At 44.8% G+C, this 20,301-nt stretch overlaps 1 long non-coding RNA gene across 2 annotated transcripts in view; it reads right to left on the bottom strand.

Moving 5' to 3' along the window:
- Positions 1-20,301, bottom strand: part of LOC121133034 — a 112,942-nt gene that overhangs the window by 48,113 nt on the left and 44,528 nt on the right. For both annotated transcript variants that reach the window (XR_005869773.1, XR_005869772.1), the window contains one exon: positions 14,556-14,716. This is a non-coding gene — a long non-coding RNA (uncharacterized LOC121133034). The remainder of the gene's footprint in view (positions 1-14,555; positions 14,717-20,301) is intronic.

The raw sequence follows: 20,301 nt of genomic DNA, 5'->3' as shown, positions 1-20,301 counted from the left end.
CCTGTGCGGGTTTCTTCATGCACGATTCCTAAAATTCAGCCACCCTAGCAAGAAAACAAAGCAAGCCTGCAGCTGGGCAGGTGTGACCTCTTAGTGTCCCCATCTAGGCTCTGCATACTGGCGATGCCATCGCTGGTCCTCTTCTCCTTGGACAGCATCTTACTGGAGCCACTCGGGACATTCAGAGACCAGAAGAGCCACTCGGCTGAGTCCCGGCTGACTCACAGACCTATGCTCAAATAAGGGGACTGCAGCCGATCGAGCCGACCGAGCCGTAGGACTGTTACAGTGACCGAGCGGTAGGACTGTTACAGTGACCGAGCGGTAGGACTGTTACAGTGTAGAATGACACGATATGGGCAGACATGGAAGTACAAACATGCTTTACATTATGAAACACATGGATGAAAAAGGTACTTTGTCTTCTTTTTGGTTCTGGACTACAAAGGGTAAGTCCTATTTGAGGGAAAGCCCAATATTTTTACAAATTAAAAAAAAAAAAACAAAAAAAAACCACGGGCCTGAAATATCACTAAGGCAAAAAGCATCCCTAAGACCACAATGGGAATCAAGAATCTTTAGTTTTGTTTTTCTCAAGACAGGGTTTCTCTGTGTAGCCCCTGCTACCCTGGAGCTATACCATGCTGGTCTTGAATTCAGATCTGCTTCTGCTTCCCAAGCACTGGGACTAAAGGTGTGTGCCACCAGCATGGAATCTAGAGTATCTAAAATCAGGAAGTCGACAGTAGTGAGCTCTGAGAAGCAGTCCTTTGTGCCTAGAAAACACAACAGGACCTCGTCTCTGGGAGGTAGCGGCGTTCACCACTGTATCACCAACCCAGAGATCCTGCTTCTGTACAGCACGCTCTGTGTTTTCGTGGGCCTCGCTCCCAAGGCATCATGTCTTTGAACTGGAAGCTTGGTCCTAGTGTGGGGATGCTGGAAGGTGGTGTAGTCCTTGTAACAGGTGGAATCTAATGGGAGGTCACTGCGGCAGTCACTCTGGAAAAGGCCGAAGGACTACTCCAGAGACCCAGGTGGTTAAAAGACTCTCGTTGGCCATGCAATCTGTGCCTCTCACAGGGTGTCACCTGCTCTCCGACCCTCACACCAACAGGGTCACCTGACCTTGAGACTTTCCACCTCTAAAACTAAGTTTAAAACATCTCTTTGTAAAGCACTCTGCCCTAGATATTTTCAAAACGCTTAACAAAAATTAAATACACATGCCAAATGGACTTGTCAGTTCCAACTACCGTAGGATGCATATTCTAAAAAATGTGGGCATCCATGAAGAACCTGTCGAGGAGACACTGCATCTCATATCCTCTCGTGGGTCCACTCACCACAGTATACACCCTCCGGTTTCGGGTGATCTCCCAGGAGCAGAGCTAAGCTGTGGCGGGGACTGGGATGGAGTGAGACACCAAGCTTAACTCTCTCAGACTGCTCTTGGCATTTTCCAACAATGGGTAACTGTGGCCCTATCTGAGACTTAGCGATTCTCCTTTGTGAAGACTTTCGTAAACAGAGTCCCTTCTACACAGCCCTGGCTGGCCTGGAGCTTACTGTGAAAACAGGCTGGCCTCAAACTCAAGAGATCCCCCTGCCTAGCAACATGACCTGGCTACGTAAGAGTGTAGCATCTAAACCTTGTTCTGCCATTTATTCATGCGTGTGAGCAGCAGATTTCTCTGTCAAATGGACCCGCTGAAGCTACCTTTATAGATTGGAGATGAAGATCCACACTTGAATATAGATAGAACCCCAATGAAGCCCAAAGCACCCTACATATTTTGGGGCGGTTCCACAGCAGGTGCTAATTTACTCCTCTTCTATCCAGTGCTCTTAGAAAGCTGTTACAGAGTTCCTATCTCATCCCCTACCAATGCATCATTAAGCTGCGAGGCTTCTTACGAACATATCTTTAGGGATGGCTACCAAGGCAATTCCCCTTCTCCACACACATGGGGATTCACCATCACAATGCTGCAGACAACCAGGTAGTGACACTGCCCAATCACTTCATTTCCATCCTCCCTGAGAGCAGCTACCACACTTGGGCTAAGGAAAGGGGGTCACCTGAGAACCGATGCTACTGCAAACCAATCAGAGCACAGCAGACCAGCAGATGTCAAACTCCCAATATATTCGGTCTTTGTGGCTTCTGAAAATATATCTTTAAAAATGGCTCTATTTCTTCTTGAAGCAGAACTCAGTTTCAATTTGCTTCTAGTGACTATCACTTCACACGTATGCCGTGTATGTATGCACACACTAGAGTGTGTGAACATGTCTATGAGTATGCACATGTGTAACAATTTACTGAAAATACACTATGCACTGGGCCAAGTTTTTTTTTAATCTTTGCAAAGTTTCTCTCAAAAAGGCATTAACATTTCCATTTTCCAGATTATACAGGCAGAAATTTCGAAAGGTGTGACCAAATCCACACATCTAGCCAATAGCAAGGCTGGGGTTCAAACCCAGATCTGATTAACTTCAGAGCTAATGCCCATAAGAATACACCTAGTAACTGTTCAATAGTCACTTAGTGAAGAACGTTTTAATACGGACTCTGTGCTGACACTCGTGGGGACAACGGTAACATATATGCACGCGCAGGGCAGAGTAGTGGTGCATCCAAGGAGTGATCCAGAGAAGCTGAAGACACTCCAAGATTGAAACCATGTGTCCTTTTATTCTTCTGAGAGAGGGTCTGGTGTTGCCCAGGCTGGGATCTCCAACTCATGTGGCTGAGCCCTGATCTTCCTGTCTGTACTTTCCAGATGCAGGGTATACAGGTGTGCAAGAGCGAGCATTTTTGGAGAGGGTTGGAGTTGGAGACAGCTAATTATAATGGAGATGGCATGAGCTGCAACCTGACTTGGACAGGGTGAGAGGCTACTCTCCAGACGAAGGCAGGCTGACTCTGGTATGGTGAGCATGCTTGTGAGTGACTTTCAGTAAGACCTGGATTCCTAACATATCTTTCTATTGGACATTCAACCCAGAAGCACTCAATAGTATTTATTGACTGAGAAAGAGGGGGGGGATGAGTGGGGTTCGGCATAGTCTGCAGAATAGTTAAATACGAATAAATGAAACCATTCACCTGTACATTATATAGTTCTTAAAAAATACCTTCATATTTTAAAAACGGCAAAGCAAACAAAAGGTTCTCATTAACCTAGCCCTGCAAAGAGGAGCCTTCCACATGCTGAACAGCATGGATGGAAATATAAACGTGACGTCGTAATGAAGTGTTGGATCTGCTTCCAACAGAAAACGTTTCTCTAGCAGATGTGTTAGAGAAAAACACGACAGTTGCAATGAAGCCTAAAGCAATGAAAACCTGTTTCCTCCCTTTCTTCTTGTCCCTTTGACAAGACAGCTTGTCATGGTGAGACTTTTAACAGCATCAATCCTGGTGACAAACATTTGCCAAGTGTGGGGGTGGGGTGGGGGCAAGCAGAGAAGACAGAATAAAAAGGCAAAACCAACAGTCAAAAGAGGAGACAGCCAGGTGCCATCTGCTGGCCAAAAGCAGAAAGGACCAGGAGAGATTTGCAAGGGACACTTCAGAACAAGGCATCAAATGCAGCCAACACAACGAACCAGCTTTTCAGTCACAAGGAATAGAATGTGCACTGAGACCTCCTTCTCCTTGCACAGGCATTAACTCACAACTGACTAAGCATCCCAGGATAATGACCACCCACCTCACAACCAAGAGCCGAGAACACCAACCAGCACCATGCTAGGACTTTCAGTTGTAGCAGACCTAACTAAAGCTACTACATTCCAACAATGGCTCGGCGTATTGAGGCAGAACCAGGAGATGTCCTTGTCTAGAAACAGCATCTAAGTTCTAAGCAAACATGAGGCAGGAAAACACTGCAGTATACAAATGGCCTTTACAATCCAAATTTCGCAACTTGATTGAGCTACAAGAAATCCATTTATTATTTTATTCTTAGCAAATAAGACATTGCACATGACCAACTACTGGTTCCAAGGTCCATAGGCCGAGTTTTGACAGACAGGAGTCAAAGCTCTATGGCTGCGAATGGATCTCAATCATGTGCTGAGAAGATGCCGGCACAGGAGAGGTGTTTCCCACACACCTCTGTGAGGTACAGGGGTCTATTTCCTCTTTTCTCCCAACCCCACCACACACACCAAAATACCAATGCTCCCACCCGAGTCAAGATATTTCAGCATCACAGGTAGCATCTCTCAATCTCTTTTTGGCCCGTGTCATTTCTTAGCATCTAAGAATTATGTGGATTTCAAGCACCACAAGGCAAGTCCCCAGTGGGCATCAATGCATCTCCAAGCTACAGCCCACTGCAGGAAGCTCACATCTCATAATACTTAGGGACTGGGTAGTTCATGACACTAATCTTTGCACCAAACACCCGATGCAACTCAATGCTCTTGTCCACACGGTTCTATCCAGCTGTTTCTGTAGCAAACAGAATTTAGGAAACCCTGGTTTCTTATTTGTTATCTTCAACACATGGTGTGCCCCAGCTACAAAATGAAACAGATCACAGAGAAAATGGTTTTTCTGTTTTTGATTTCTTTGAGACAGTCTCTTTATATAGTAACTGGCTTGGAACTCGCTATATAGACCAAGCTGGCCTCAAGCTCAGAGGTTTTGCTGCCTCTGCCTCCCCAACGCTAGGATTAAAGGCATGTGCCGCTACACCTGGTCTATGCTGACTTTTAATGCAGTTATATAAAAATATAAGGGAATTTAAGTGTTGTATTAATTTAAGTGTGGGGCAGTCATGAACACAGAGATGTTTGTTTTCTACTTGTATAGTGAAAACTTTAAAGAAGCTGGCTGGAGGCAGAGGCAGGAGAATCTCTATAAGTCTAAGGGTCAGCCTCATCTACATACTGAGTTCTAGATCATCCAAGAGCTACCTCAGTGAGACCTTGTTAAAAAAAAAAACAACAACTGAACTGTTTAGCCTAATGTAGTGTCTCATGCCTATAAAGACAGCACTTGAGAGGTTGGGGCAGGAATACTGCCCTAAATCTGAGACCAGTTTGGGCTAAAGGTCCAATGAGCCTGGGCTACAGATTGGATCTGTCCTAAACACAAACAAGGAATGTGAGCCAGGCATGTGGGTGTCCACCTGTAAGTCCAGCACTCAGGCAGCCAAGGGCAAGAGGACTGCAAAGCTGAGGTTGGCACGGACTTTATAACTACAACCTGTCTAAGCAAAACGTTTTTCAATAGCAAATAATGCACAAGCAGACTGTATCCACTCACAGAAGAGCTAGCAAGGAGGAAGCGGATGGCAGACAGACAACACACATCTGGCTTGGTGATGTGGTGAGCACTAACCGCAGAATTCTCTCAAATGACTTAATGCACAAATCCAGGATAGAGGTCACTGAGTAGGAGATGACCATGTGGTACAGAGTGGAGACTGGCCAGAAAGACCTCGTATGTTTGTGTGCAGTCTCCCTATGTGGCCCAGGCTGGTCTTGAGTTCAAAATCCTCTTGCCTATTTCTCTACTTCTTGAGTGCTTTGGAATGTGATGGAGAACATGACTGAGAAGACCTGATCTGACACAGCACTAGCAATATGGAGGGGTCCTTTCAGTCTGGTGTTTCTACCAGCCTTCCCAGGCTGGCAACACAAATTCACACGTGAAACTCAACTACAGTAAATGAGAAGACACTCTAGACAGCATCTCTAAAACATCCTTCTAATTAATTACTACCTCTCGGTCAACCATGACCCCAAAATGGAGACTGGAGGCACCTTCCCTGCACTTGCCTCCTGCAAGTCTGCTGAGGGCAATCCTTGGAGAGAGAGAATTCAGCATACAGCACGTTACTAGCCCCAAGGCATTCCCTGCATTAGAACTTGGTCCTAATTCCAATCCCTATTGGTTCTGACAAAGTCTTACAACTTAAGAACTCCCTCTAGTAACCAGCACTGGGACCTGCTCCACCTAACGCTGGAAGACTTAAGAAGCCAGAATCCCTGAGTGAACTTTGGAAAGCAATGTATTCAGCCTTTGCACAATTAGTTACTCCAACTGGCAGAGACAGGATGAGATGATCTCAAAAGGGCTTTTCAAAGACAGAGTTTTGCTTTATGGAGTACACACCAAGCCCACAGACCATCTGATAACATGGATTAGTAAAGAAAACCCAACAGCGCCTACCCAAAGCTGCTTGGTATGGTCTTCCATTCCCAGGAACTCAATCTACTTGATAGTAGTGCCTAAGATCACTATTACCTGCTGGCCTGAGGACTCCATATGCTAGTTCCCACTATGGTTTAGATGTGAAATGTCTCCCACAGGTTCATGTGTCTCATCTGTGTGAGGGAGCCTGGAACCCTTTGGAATGTCCAGATACTAACCTCATGCTCCAACTGCCGCCCCACCTACCCCACCCACCCTCCACGGACCAGCTGTCAGCTGCCCCACGCCCTGGCAGCCATACCAGGCCCATTCTCCTTCCTCTACGTTTTACAGAATGCCGACTGCACAGGCTATACCCACATGACAATCTAAACAGAACTTCCGGTTCATGCCAGTGCCGCTAATGTCTATAGTGCCATGTAGACATGGTGGATGTTCCAGAGTCACTGCCATGGAGAGAGAACTAAAACGTAAAAGAAAGAAGCTTCCAATGTTTCTTGAAATCTCTTCTATAGAGACGAACAAAAGAATTCAGAAAGTCTCTTTAAACTACCCCTTTCGCAGAAATTTCATAATTATCACAGGAAAACTAAATAAGGACTGGAAATGAAGGAATGCTTCGGTTTCTTTGAAATTAGGAACAAGGTTTTCTGATAACAATTATTGACTAAAATGCAGTTAACTTGTTTGTCGCTTTCAAAAAGCCACAGAAGAATTTCTCTGAAAAACCCAACGTCTCTCTTTAAAAGAAAAAAAAAATCCACAAAACTGGGACTCTGCCAAATGAAAGTTACAACACCCAGGGCACGGGCCACCAGATGGCACCTCCCACAGGTGAGGACAAAGCTTTGGGACTGTGAACCTGGCGAGGCTGCCACAGGGCCTAGAATGTGGCTTGACCTGGGAAGGGTCTGGGTGCCGCTTCCCATCTCTTTAATCCCCGCCTCCTAGTCCCCCGCCTCGTAGTCCAGTCTAGCAGGAGAATGCCGTTATGAATATGATGGAGCTGAATAAACTTGCCTAGCGACTGAACTGATGTGACTCAACGCTGTGTTTGGCTGGGGGAGAGAGGAAACCGATGTATGGTAGGGTTTGAGAGTGCTTCTCCCTCATTATGGTAGGGTTTGAGAGCGCTTCTCCCTCATTATGGTAGGGTTTGAGAGCGCTTCTCCCTCATTGTGGTAGGGTTTGAGAGTGCTTCTCCCTCAGTTTGTAGGAACCCAGGACGGCTAGCGGGTTCCTCCTATCTGCAGTTCTCACACTGGCCTAACTTAAAACAGCGATACCCACACACTCAAGGAAAACAGAAAAGGACAAAAGATAAAGCAGAACTTTCCCTGAAAACAGGTTCCCAGAAGGGATACGTGTGATAATTTATTCTCCTCTTCCCATACACAACAATGGCACCCCATCTCGAACACAAACACAGAACGCAAGAGGGAGAGGAAGGTGTGCATGTCCTCTATGAACAGCCAGTAGACTCTCTCACAAAACGTAGCACCAGGTCGCTACTGACCCACAGTGGTCGCACTGTCAGGATGTGTAAGGGTCCACACCCTCAGTGACTAGATCCCCCTGCTACCGTGGCAGTCACATGCTGTGAAACTTACTCTGGCACCAAGGAAGCCTCCCTTAAAAGTTCCACAATGAACAAGGTTTTCCTTTCAAAGCAAGCTAAGCAATTTACAATGTCAACTCCCCTAACTGGTTTCTTTGTTGTTTTCTTTCCTCAGTGAATATAGATCTAGCAACTTGCTTTAGTGGAAAAGTTAATACTGTAGAATTATAGGAAGCATTCTTTAAAATGAGTACTTCATCACTGCTCTCTAGGTGTGGTCTCCTGGGAGCTGAACTAGGGGGGGGGAGGGCAGTATCTCTACTGTCTCCACTGCCCACTTCTCCATCACTCAAAGGCCTGGGTGTGCAAGGAGAAAGGCAACGTGAGCTCTCCAGTGAGGGCAGGTGTGTGTGTGTGTGTGTGTGTGTGTGTGGAATGAGCTCTGTCACCACTATTCAACCCAAATGCAATTAACACTAGCATTCATTTTCTTCAAAGACAAGCTGAAGCAGGGTGCCCCAGACCTGGAATAATTTCTTGTCAACTTCGTCTTTCTGCTCTAATTATTTCCAAGAGTTTTAATCAGCTATCTCCTGCACTCTCTTCCACCAAGTGTTAAGAATGGTTACGTGGAGGAGATTTTCAATGCTAACAGTATTTTTCCTCATGAATACACTTAAATTATATCAAGAAAGCCAGTTCTACATAGCTTTTGCTGCTGTACAGTAAAAGCTGAGAAGCAATGGTGTGCCAACCCCCATGCCACTGTGCACAGGGAGAGCTTTGGAAGGCTCACATGACAGTCACAGGAAGAAAAGGTAACACAGAGAAACCCGTCTCATCCCGTATTCTCACTTCTGTGAATCCTAACAGAGCATGTATTTCCTAAAAACGCAAAGGTATAAATAGATCCTGTTTTAAGTTTTTGTCAACTACTTTCCAGTTTAAACTCAGCAGTCATATTTATAGTTAATACAATGCTATCTCTGACCAAGTATATAGTACTGCAGCAGTACCTTAACCCAGGAGATTATCAGATCCAGGGTTGGGTGTTTGCTCTGTTGGCAGAGTACTTACCTATGGCAAGCACAAAGGCCTGGGTTTGATCCTCAGTGTCCCATAAACGATGAGGCACACTTTCCAGTGTTCACAAGAGAGTCAGAATTTCCAGGCCAGCCTGGGCTATCTGTGACGTCGTCTTAACAGGAGAAAGGAAAAGAATCAAGCCAACCAACCAAACTGCAGTACCAATTCTCTCTTTTCCAACTTCCCGGGGGTTGCCAATTCTCTCTTTTCCAACTTCCCGGGGGTTGCCAATTCTCCGGACAGTAAGAAAGTGTGCATTCTGGAGGAAAGGGCTAAGTGCACTGCAAGCATTTCCAGCAAGTCTTGTTTGTCCTCCCAGGCAGTCATCACTTCCTCATCCTTCCTCCATGGAAATGTCACTGCACTTCACGGAAAGTGTGACTTAACAGTGTACATCTGAGCATCGTGCAACCATGGAGACGGCCCAACACTAAAGTCACTGTGCCACCTGACATCCAGCTGAGGAGTTGAATTACGTTCATTTCGTTTTACGTAGTGTGTATGTCAATACCAACATGTATACTGCAGCTACTGACGAGTGAGAAGACAGAGAAAGAGCGACTTCTGACGCTACAGAGGAGCAAGGGAAGTGTACGCTCAGGTTACGTGGGAAGTCAGCAGTGTCGTCAGCCTGAATACATATTCTCAACTGTCTTTTCTTAGCAAGCTCAGAGGTGAGAGGACGCAGTCTATTAATAATTTAAAGGTAGGATAAGCACTAATATGTTACAATGATCTCTGAAATTAAGAAGTTTAGATTACTCAACTTTTACATTTGCTAATACATTCCTTTTCAGTTTTTCCTGGCATGATCCAGTATGTGGATTACACCGAGTTAACAGTTTCTCTGTTGGGTGAAGAAACAAACTGCAAAACAGTATGCACAATATTATGCCAACTGTGTGTATATGTTTATATATGACTGGAATCCATCTCGATTCCTGATAACAGAACGTTTGCAATGATGGTGACACTCTGCACCTGTCCTGTGCACATGGTAGCCACCAGCTGCTGAGCACCTCAGAGATGGCTAGCGTGACTGACAAGTGTAAGGCTTAAACGCACTTCTTCATTTAAACTGGGGGGTGGGGCATATGTGAGTGCCTCAGTCTGTGTGGAGGTCAATGGACAACTTTAAGGAGTCAAACTTCTTGACTTCCACTCTACTGAGGCAGGGTCTCTCCTGCTGTTTGTACCACTGTGCAACATCCCCCCACACTAGGGGCCTGAGAGGTTCTGGATGCTTCTGTTTCTGCCTCCCATGCCCAAGTGAGGAATGCTGGGATTGCAGGTACTAGTCTCTGCATGCAGCTCAGTATGTGGGCTCCAGATCATCAATCTTAATGTATAAACACTTTACCCACTGAGCTGTCCCCTTGGCCCTTGCTTATTTTTAGTTTAACTGAAAGAATCCCGTGGGCTAATGGTTACTCATTAGATAGTATGGGTCTCACAAATAAATCCCTAACCATTGAACATTTCCTGGTTGGATGGATATCAATAGGATGTTAATTAAAACTTTATAGAGCACAGGATTATTTGTATTTACTTGTAAGTTTTGGGCCACCTGCGTATATTTTGTATTAAACAGGAAGGGGAGGTTTTTGCTTGGGCTACTGTTACAAACAAAGCAAAACAAGTCAGCATCCCAGATTTAATGGATTAAATGTTGACAGCCATTTTTCCCTAGCTCAAGAGACTGGAATTATGAGAGTTAAAGGGCATGTAGACTTGGTGTAATTTTATATAGCAGCACACCCACATGACCTCATAGAAACAATTACTTCCCAGAATCCTTAGCTCTAGGCATCATCACATTTAAATCAAAACTGTAGCTAAGGACGTTAAGGGTTGAGAGTACAATGGAAAGCATGGAAGCTTCCTCTCCTCCATGTTTTGGTTTTTATCACCTCTACTCAGATCTTGAGGATCTCTGCAAATGTTACTTCCAGGCTTCTGATATCTAGTTCTGGAAAGAACAACGGCCTTTCTGCCTGGGTCAAGATGCAATGAAGTCTCTGGAGCTTAGGACAGCAGATTATAGGTGGAATGAACACATTTAATGGATCAACATTCTCACTTGGTCTCTGACTCTCTAGATGTCCCCTAACACATGAGTGGAGGAGCCAGGTGTACAACCCCCAAAGCTGGAGACAACAGTACTCACATCACCTTTAACACACTGGGTGCGGCTGTGTTGCAAAGAGCAGAACTGCCTTCTGCTAGGCCCAGATGCTATTTATTCAGTGTGCTTCAACAAGTCCAGCTGTTCCCCATGTGTCTCCTGGGCTCTTAACACAGGACAGCCAGTGGCCCCAAACCATACCTATTAAGGCTGACACCCTAAGTGCAGACTTCCTAGTGATAAACAGCTCATTAACTCACTATCAAATTGCTTTCTTAGACCCTACGAAAGAAAACAAAGATTTCTGGCAGGGGCTGATCTGTCTGGGAGCCCCTTTCTACTATGAAAACTGCCAATGAGCCCACCTTCTGCACATATACAGAGTAAGCCCAGGGAACTACTTCCGCAGAGTGCCGGGCTGATCCCACAACTGACAGGCGCCAGCACTGCATCTAGCAGAGGTCAGAGGGTGCCCTGAGGCCAGGAGAGCAGGTCCTCGTCTAAGTCGGCTGAGAGGAATAATGGTGAGAACGAGGAACACACAGGTAGAGATGGGGGGAGGGGCTCTTAACTCAAGTTAAGAGCACTTACAGTTAGTTCTTCCAGAAAACCTGAGTTCAGTTCCTAGCACTGACTACATCAGATAGCTCACAACCTCCTGTAAGTCTAGCTCCAGAGGATCTGACCATTCTTCTTGGCTTCATGTCTCTAATCCCCCTCCCTAGACCCAACCCCCTACACACATGGAAGGAAGGAGGAAGGCAGGCAGAAATTAAAGTCTTTTGAAAATGATGGGTAAAGAGTTAGTAGATGAGAAAGAGTAGGAACAACATGTTTGTGGTGGATGGACACAAGAGTGTGGTCAAATACACAATCCCTGACCTGCTGATCATGGCTGTGTGCAGACACAGATTTAGGGAGTGTGTGTGTGGGGTCTGGGGTGGTTTGTAGAGGATGCACACTGATGTAAAGGAACCCTGCCAACAGGTCAGGGAATTGAATGGGGCAATAAACTTAGAGTACAAAGTCCACCTATCAAAGAGGCAGATGGAGCAATCAAAGTCCAGTAAATTCTGGGAAGGGCAGAAAACAAGGCAGATTACAATCACAGGGTGTGCAGAGGCATGGGCTGTGGGCCGGGGTGATGTGCCCGTGGACACAGAGGTGGAAAGAACCGTCTGGTAGCTACGCTGCTGTAAAGGCTGCAATGCTACCTTCCGGAAGGTTGAATCTTCCAGTAAAGTAGGGACACTCTATCAGTTGCCGCCAGCCTACTTTAATCTGGAGGGTGCCCATCGGTCCTTCCTCTAGCTTCATGCAACACAAAATGGCAGAGTATCCAGACAGGTAGAGACTTACGTCTTTTCCTTAAAGATTTACATATACGGGCTTTGCTTGGTACCTGACCCCATCTTCCAGTGTCTGTAACTGCTTCAGCCTATGGACTCATTTGCATGGGCAAATTTAACCCTTTCACTGCTAGGAATAGACTTGTGAACGTCTGAAGCTGACACTGAAGTTTATGCCTCTGTTTTCTATCTTTGCAATAGCTTTGCTGGAACTCTTGAATAGCCCTATTACAGCACTATCAGTCAAACACAATTCATAACCCAGAGCAAACACTTTACCTCTCTGGTTAATTTCCTGGAGGAAGAAGGGAGAATGTGGCAAGCATCTCATTAGACTAAAGTATCAACCTACGACCTGCCTGAGAGCCTGCAATGTACCTGGTGCATGTAAGTGCTATGGAAGCCTTTGCTGTCACTCATTTGCGTACCTCCTCTTTTGGGGGGATTTGTTGGGACATTCAAAATAAGAACCCAACCCTCATCTTAAGCCCTGGTATCATCACTGACTAATGAAAAACATTTGGTGAGTCAACTAAACAAACAAGACAATTTTCACCTCACAGAAAAATCAAAAAGTAAATACTAAAAACAAGAAGTTAGTGCCAAGGACACTGTTCAGCTAATGGTGCCTGCTGCTAAGCCTAACCACCTGAGTTCAACATATTGGATCCACATGGTAGGACTGAGCACTCCTCCAAGGTCTCCTCTTACTCCACATACAAGCCTTGACGCTATGAGCCCCACATCAACAAACAGATGTAACTACAACAAAACAAAGACCCAAAATATTCACTTACTTATAATCCCTTTTTATTTTCTAAAAACTTAATTTAGAGAAGCTCACAATGTTAGCATTCAGGCATCTGTACGGGCGTGTCCTTGGGGTTCTGACAGGTTATGGCCTCAGCTGCAGGTACTAAGAGCACCTCCTGTGCACATTCACTATGCTCCCTTTTAAAAGGGCCCTGCCCACGCCCCATGCTTTTCCCTGTTCCCCTTTCCTTTCTCCTCTCTCTTGATGCTCCTGTCTCTGGAGGCCGGTCTCCCCCAACTTCCCTTTCCCTAGTAAAAAAAAAAAACCTGTACTTGAACCCTGTCACATAGCGTCTTTCTCTTGCGTGCTGCTTCTCTTAAATTGGAACACATACAGTATAGCCTGGTATTTCAAAACCATAATTTAAATTCCATAATTAAAATTTTCACTTTGCCACAGGAAAGGGGGCAAAACTACAGTAGACCCCAGAGCCTGGCTCCCTAATGGTCCCCCTGTGACAATTCCATCTGAAGCTTCAGGAATCCAGAGAGGAAAAAGCTGTAGCAGGGCACACCTACATCATCCGCCACCATCCTATAGCGGGAGTGTCTCCGGGCGTGTGGGTGACAGATGGGGACCAACGGTGACATCTGAAAGTTTTCTAACTATTGTGGCTATCATTCAAACTGTCCACAACTCACAGATACTCAGGGTGGGCAAAGACCCCCTCGTTCTTCCACAGAGGAGTACCCTAGTCTGCAGACCTTCTGCACGCAGAAACACGCTACACAACACAGCCGACATTGGTGCGTCCTGCTTCTCTCTGAGGACCTGTTAGCTCTCAATGCCTGAGTGAGCTGTCATGATACCAGCATGGCTTCCTTCTTTTTCTGGTGCAGCAGAAAACGTCACCTATTTCTTTCATCTGGAACTGAATAAGTGTTCGCCTTAGAGCCTGGAAGTTAAGTGTTCAGGCTTCAGGGGAAGTAAAATATTGGGTCAACCAAGTAGAGACTGACACATAAAGAACTCAAATGAAGAGTTCGGGAAATCTCAGCACTGAAAACGGCAGCATCTGATTAACAAGCGTCCCTTCCCCGAATATAGGTGAGTCCACTCAAGGACTTCCCGCAAACCTTAAGGAAGAAGCCAGTATAAGAATACCCGTGTGTGTGTGTGTGTGTGTGTGTGTGTGTGTGTGTGTGTGTCTCTCTCTCTCTCCTTCCTCCCTCCCTCTCTCCCTCTCTCCTCTCCGTGTGTGTGTGTGTGTGGGGGGGTGACATTCTGTTCAAGACAAGTGTGAAAAAGATAAAAATAAGCACAGCACGCACATCCTAATTATAGTGTGTGCCCTCTAATTAAATGTTTGAGGGTTTTTTCATTTAATATTAAATGAAAAAGAAAAACCCAAACAACCAAACAAACAACAACAACAAAAAACCCTCACACCGTAATCCTAACTTGCGGACCACTGTATTTGAGAACTAAGATTATTAAATACTTACCTTGTAGTTCTTCATCTTTAATTACTGTTTAAGTGGTTGCCTAGGAAACCACCAGGCTAACCGGAGGACTGCAAGTGAGCTCTCCCTTCCGGCTTGCAGGCTGACCTCCCATCTTCGCTTGATATTCTTCCTGAGCTATTGGAGTCAGGTATTTGTGCAACCTGATGGCATAGGGGAAAAAAGGATGTGAGTAATGACTTACTTTTAATATTCCTAACAAAAATACAAGTTAAAGACATCAAATTTAGAAGAGAAGTTGTGATTTTCAAAAACCCTACTACCAAGACTTGAGATGGCTCAGTGGTTAAGACCTTGTGGCTCTTGCAACACTGGACAGGGATTCAACTCCCAGCATCACACGGCAGTTCACAAATGACTGCAGCTCCAGAGGTCTACTGCCCTCGTCTATACTCCATGGACACTAGGCATGCATGTAATATACATACATATACACAGACAAAACATTCACACACATAAGAATATTGTAATCCAGTAGAATTATGGAATGTTATTTTATGCAATGTTAACAAAGTAATAACTGTTATAATAAAGATAATAGAGAACACACTGGGAAAGCAGGGCCATGGAAAACAGACAGCAGTGATGTGATGCTGTCAAAGCCTGTTGTTTCTTTTCTCTTTCCTGCCACACAATACACACGGGGGTGGGGTGGGGTGGGGTGGGGGTGCTTTCTCTTCTATAAATGCCTTAACTTGGGTTTGTTTCTAGCCATCTTATCTTAACCTAATTTATCCCCATCTACCTTTTGCCTCTGGGCTTTTTCCTTTTCTTACTTCTGTATCTTACTTTCGCTCTTACTCTGTGGTTGGCTGGCTACTGATGAGGACGATGATGATGATGATAACGACCCTCCTCTCTTTGTTCTACCGCACGCCTTCCTCTATGCTCCCAGATTTCTCCTGTTTCTCCTCTCTGCCTGCCAGTGCCACCTGTCCTTCCTCCTGCCTCACTATTGGCCGTTCAGCTCCTTATTAGGCCACAGGCAAATTAGCACAGCTTCACAGAGCTAAACAAATGTAATATAAAAGAACGTAACACACCTTTGCATCATTAAAACAAGTGGTCCACAGCATAAACAAATGTAACACACCTTAAAATAATATTCTAGCTGGGCGGTGGTGGCGCACACCTTTAATCCCAGCACTCGGGAAGCAGAGGCAGGTGGATCTCTGTGAGTTCGAGACCAACCTGGTCTACAAGAGCTACTTCCAGGACAGCCTCCAAAGTCACAGAGAAACCCTGCCTCGGAAAAAAAGAAAAAAAGAAAAAAAGAGTCTCTTATACCTCCCTCCCCAACTGCTCCCTGATGGCTTCAACCTCTAGGAATTCTCTGCGTGAGAACAGCCTCTGAGGGGGGCTGGAGATAATGCTGAGAGCAAAGCCAGAAGAACAGGGACTTGGCTTCTCCACGGCAGGTGACAGCTTCTTGAGTAAGACTTTTCACTCCCTGCTTTCTGTGCAAACATGCTTGCAAATGCAGGAGAGGGCCAGCTACTGTATTTTCAGGGGTAAGGATGGGGTGCCTGGTTCCTAGGGGTTCAAACTGGGGTGACTGAGAAAAGCCAAGCATCAAGCCTCAGAAGCCAAGGCTCTTCCACAGACTCAAGAAACAGCAAAGGCGGTCACCGTGCAGGTTTGCTTTTCAACTTTCTTGCAAGCGTGCTAATTTCAGCCATCTATTTAATGAGACTGTCAGCTAGATAGAAGCTGTCATATCAGTTTATTTTCCCCAACTGGGTCAACAGTTACTGTTTTGAAGATTGTTTCCAAGCCTTAAAAAATGAGCCATAAAAATACATCCTAGCTAGGGCCAAACTCAGCATTTAAAAGTACCTGTTGGTCTTGCAGAGGACCCGGGTTCAATTCCCAGCTCCACATAGTGATTCACAACCAGGTCTAGGAAATCCAAAACTTTCTTCTGACTTCCTTGGGCACCAGGCATGCATGTGGTACGTATACATACATACATACATGCATGCATGCAGAAAAAACACTCTTACACATCACATAAATTAAAAAGTAGAAAACTATATCGTTCCTCTGAGCAAGGATGGTTCCTACAGCTAATGAAGAGGGCACAGTTAGGTGGTATAAGGCAGGCCCAAGTCAGGATCCTGTATTTGATGTTGTTCTGTTAAAAAATGTTTCTCACTTGCTACATAAAAACTTTTATAAAGCTTTATATATGTGTAGTATAATATGCATGTTATATGCAGTACATATCCAAAGGCCTCATATTAAACAGACTTCAACCTACTTGACAATTTTCTCTCTATTTTTTTGATGTTCAGATTTTGCTAGTCCATATACCAAGAATGAGTAATAGTAAAACAGCAATGGTACATGGAACAGACCTCACTGAATTAGGAGAACACAAAGGAGGTGCTATCCTGTACTCCACACGTACATGAGAGCCTGTGACAGTCGGCATGGGAATCCCCGCATGAACTAAAGAATGGTTTGACTGACCGAGAGTGGAACTGAAAGCCAAGGAAAGGATTTCCCCTGCGGTTGATTGAAAACACTACTCTTGTTTCTAGTTGTCATTCCAAGTGACCATGAAGTGAGCAAAAGACCCCTTTAAGATGTATTTTTTCAACCTTTCCCCTCAGTGCCGGATTCTGAAACTGGCTCAAAGTCCAACTACACAGTTCCCAAGGTCAAGGTCAGGCAAACCTGAGGGAAGACATTAAGTTCCAGCCTTCAAAAAAAAACTTAGCGAGTCCACCTAGACACAATGTTTACAGCTGTGGATGACACAGAATGGCTCCAAGTGTGAACCCTCAAAATAAGTCATTTTGGCAATCACAAAATTCACCACAAATTCTGAAAAAGTTTCCTAAGACATATTCAAGAACTACCACTCAGATATCATTTCCATTCTGACTATATGCTAAAGTAATCCTATTTTAACCTGTTTTTTTCAGACAAGGTTTCTCTATGTAACTGTCAGGAACTCACTCAAGCTGGCCTCAAACTCACAAATATCTGCCTGCTTCTGCCTATCAAGTGCTGGGACTGAAGGCGTATGACACCAATAGCTGGCAATCTTTCTTTCATAAATATAAGAAAGACCTTGAGTTGATTAAGACTAATCAGACAAAACCAAAAATTTTTTCTCTTCCAGCAACACGGAGGCGAGACAGCTACCGAGGGAGCCCTAGGGACTCCTGCGTGTGGGGGAGCAGGTGGGGCTGAGGATGAAATGAGGAGTTGCCCTGGTGTGGAGGAGAGTCCTTGTAAAACTCACTTCCCATCAAATTAACTAGAAGTACTGCATTGTGTTAACTAGGCACACTTCAGTACGGATCCAATGCTAAGCATTATCCTCCAACAGTAAGGGAAAACTGGGAGGCTTTCTTGTGCTGAAATCAGGAGCGAGCTGGGCAGCATCTGAGCGGAGCAGGGCAGCTGATGCACTTTACAGCTCATGGAGATTTTAAGGTCAAACCAAATGCAGGCGGCCACTAGTGTAATAGTGCTCTAAAACATTCCTTTAGACCATTGTTTTTAATTCCTGCATTTAAGGTTCTCAACATTATGTCTATACTATAGACATCTGAAATCAGATATGCCAAAGTAGGCATGATTTCAAATACAGTCTTTCAAGTATCAATAGGGAAGATAATTAACAAAACTTTACAACTGAGACTACTGTCCATGGTGACTTGTTCCCAAAGGTAGATGGGAATGTAAAAGAATTTAAAGAAAACCAGCAATGAGCCAAGTGACAAGGGATTATCAATGGTGATGACACACTGACAGCATGCTCCCTTCACATGCATGTGATTAAAAATCAACAACAACAACAAAAACCCTTTACTCTGTGGTCTTGTTTTCTAAACTCACCTGTTTGAATAGGAATGGCCCCCACAGATTCGGATGTTTGAATGTTTGGCCATAGGGAGTGGCCTTGTTGAAGGTATGGCTTTGCTGGAGAAAGTATGTCACTAGAGGGTGGGCTTTGAAGTCTCAGAAGCTCAAGCCATATCCAGTGTGGTGACACTCTCTTCCTGCTGCCCCTGTATCTAGATGTAGGACTGTCAGCTCCTTCTTCAGCACCATGTCTGCCTGCACCCTGCCATGCTTCCTGCAATGATGGTGATAGACTCACCCTTTCAAACTTTAAGTCCCAATGAGACGCTTCCTTCTGTAAGTTGCACTGGTCACAGTGTTTTGTCACAACAATAGAAGAGTAACTAAGGCAATGCCTCAAAACTAAAGAACTTGACTGGCATGCATGAAGCCCTGGGTTAGTTCCCTAGCACTGCATAAAACCAGACATTGTGGGCATGTTGTAGTCGCAGCATTTGGGAGGTGGAGAAAGTAAGATCAGAACTTCAAGGTCATCCTTGGCTGAATGGAAGTTTCAAGTCAGCCTGAATTACATGAGCCCCTGTCTCAACAAAACAAAACAAAACAAAACAAAACAAAAGGTGAAGAAATAAACACCTAGTCAACTACTTTAAGGTAAAAGGCTTGAGGCTAAGAGTAACATGGCATCCCAGAGTAGAGCTCGTAACAGGAAATGGACACTGGAGAACCACCAGTTAAGTACTGAGCAAAGCATGAATTTCTGCCTATAGTGACATTCCCATGTTCGTTCCTGGTGAGTGATGCAGGCAGGACACTGCAGGCTCTCTGAACTTCCTTTGCAGAATTTATTTAAAATAAAAAACACACTTAGCCCACAGCATCAATACTCAGTACTTGAGATGATTGCCATGGTGCTGTATTCAAACAGGGACAAGCCTAGGCTAGGATCCAGAACACTCTGAGTGCTGACCAACCGGCACCATAGACAATCTGGGAACTTGTCTGAGATGCCAGGAGACCACAGATGGTGTGTGTGCAACAAGAAAAAAAAACCCACCTCAGAACTGCCTCACACCCCCATCTGAAGTGAAAAATAGGCAATTTTATGCAAGAAGAAAAAAAAGACTAAACAGATTGGCCGGGAGCCAGTGTTCTGTGAAAACACATGACAAGCCAGTCCTTGTAATGTACTTAGCAAATACCATCGCCAGAACCCAAGCAGGTGGGAAAGAGTTGTACAGGCTCAACAGACTAGCATGTCTGACTTCCTCACTGTCAACACAGGGAATCATGGACATGGGATCCTTTAAAGCTTCATAGGACAAAGGGGGCCACCAAAAAGACCTCCCAACCCCACAGTCCGTAAATGATGACATTAAAAACTGTCCAGTCAGGAAACATGTGGAATCAAGCTTGCCATTAAGTCTTTGAGGTATGGTTCAATTATGTCTTTGCAGAACATGTGGGCATGATCATGTATGCTGAAATGGGTTTATTTAATTACCTTGAATTTCAATCAAAAAAGAAATCTGGGGGGCTAATCTGCTCTAACTGGAGTTCCAGAATGTACAAACCAGATGAATACATAGCAATCATCAGGCAAGAAAATTAAAACATGAATGTCTTCAAAATATAACACACTTTCAATCAAGATCAGATGGGGGGGGTGATTTGACCAAATCCTCTTAAAAGTTCATTTGGAAAGAAAGTATAATGCAGAAATAGCCTAGAAGATCATGGAAAAAAACAAACAAAACAAAAAACAACTAATCTGATCATGGTGTTCTTCAGCACACAGACGTATACCACTTGAGTCATGAGAACACAGTATGGCTGCAGATCAGAAACACAGAGAGACTGATGGAGAGCAGTTTGGTATCTGCAAAGTGACAACAGGCTCATGCGGACA

Source organism: Mesocricetus auratus, unplaced genomic scaffold (genome assembly GCF_017639785.1).
Source record: "Mesocricetus auratus isolate SY011 unplaced genomic scaffold, BCM_Maur_2.0 Super-Scaffold_100019, whole genome shotgun sequence".
Lineage (NCBI taxonomy): Eukaryota > Metazoa > Chordata > Mammalia > Rodentia > Cricetidae > Mesocricetus > Mesocricetus auratus.
Note: the sequence above shows the minus strand (reverse complement) of the source record. Positions and strands in the feature narration are given on the sequence as shown.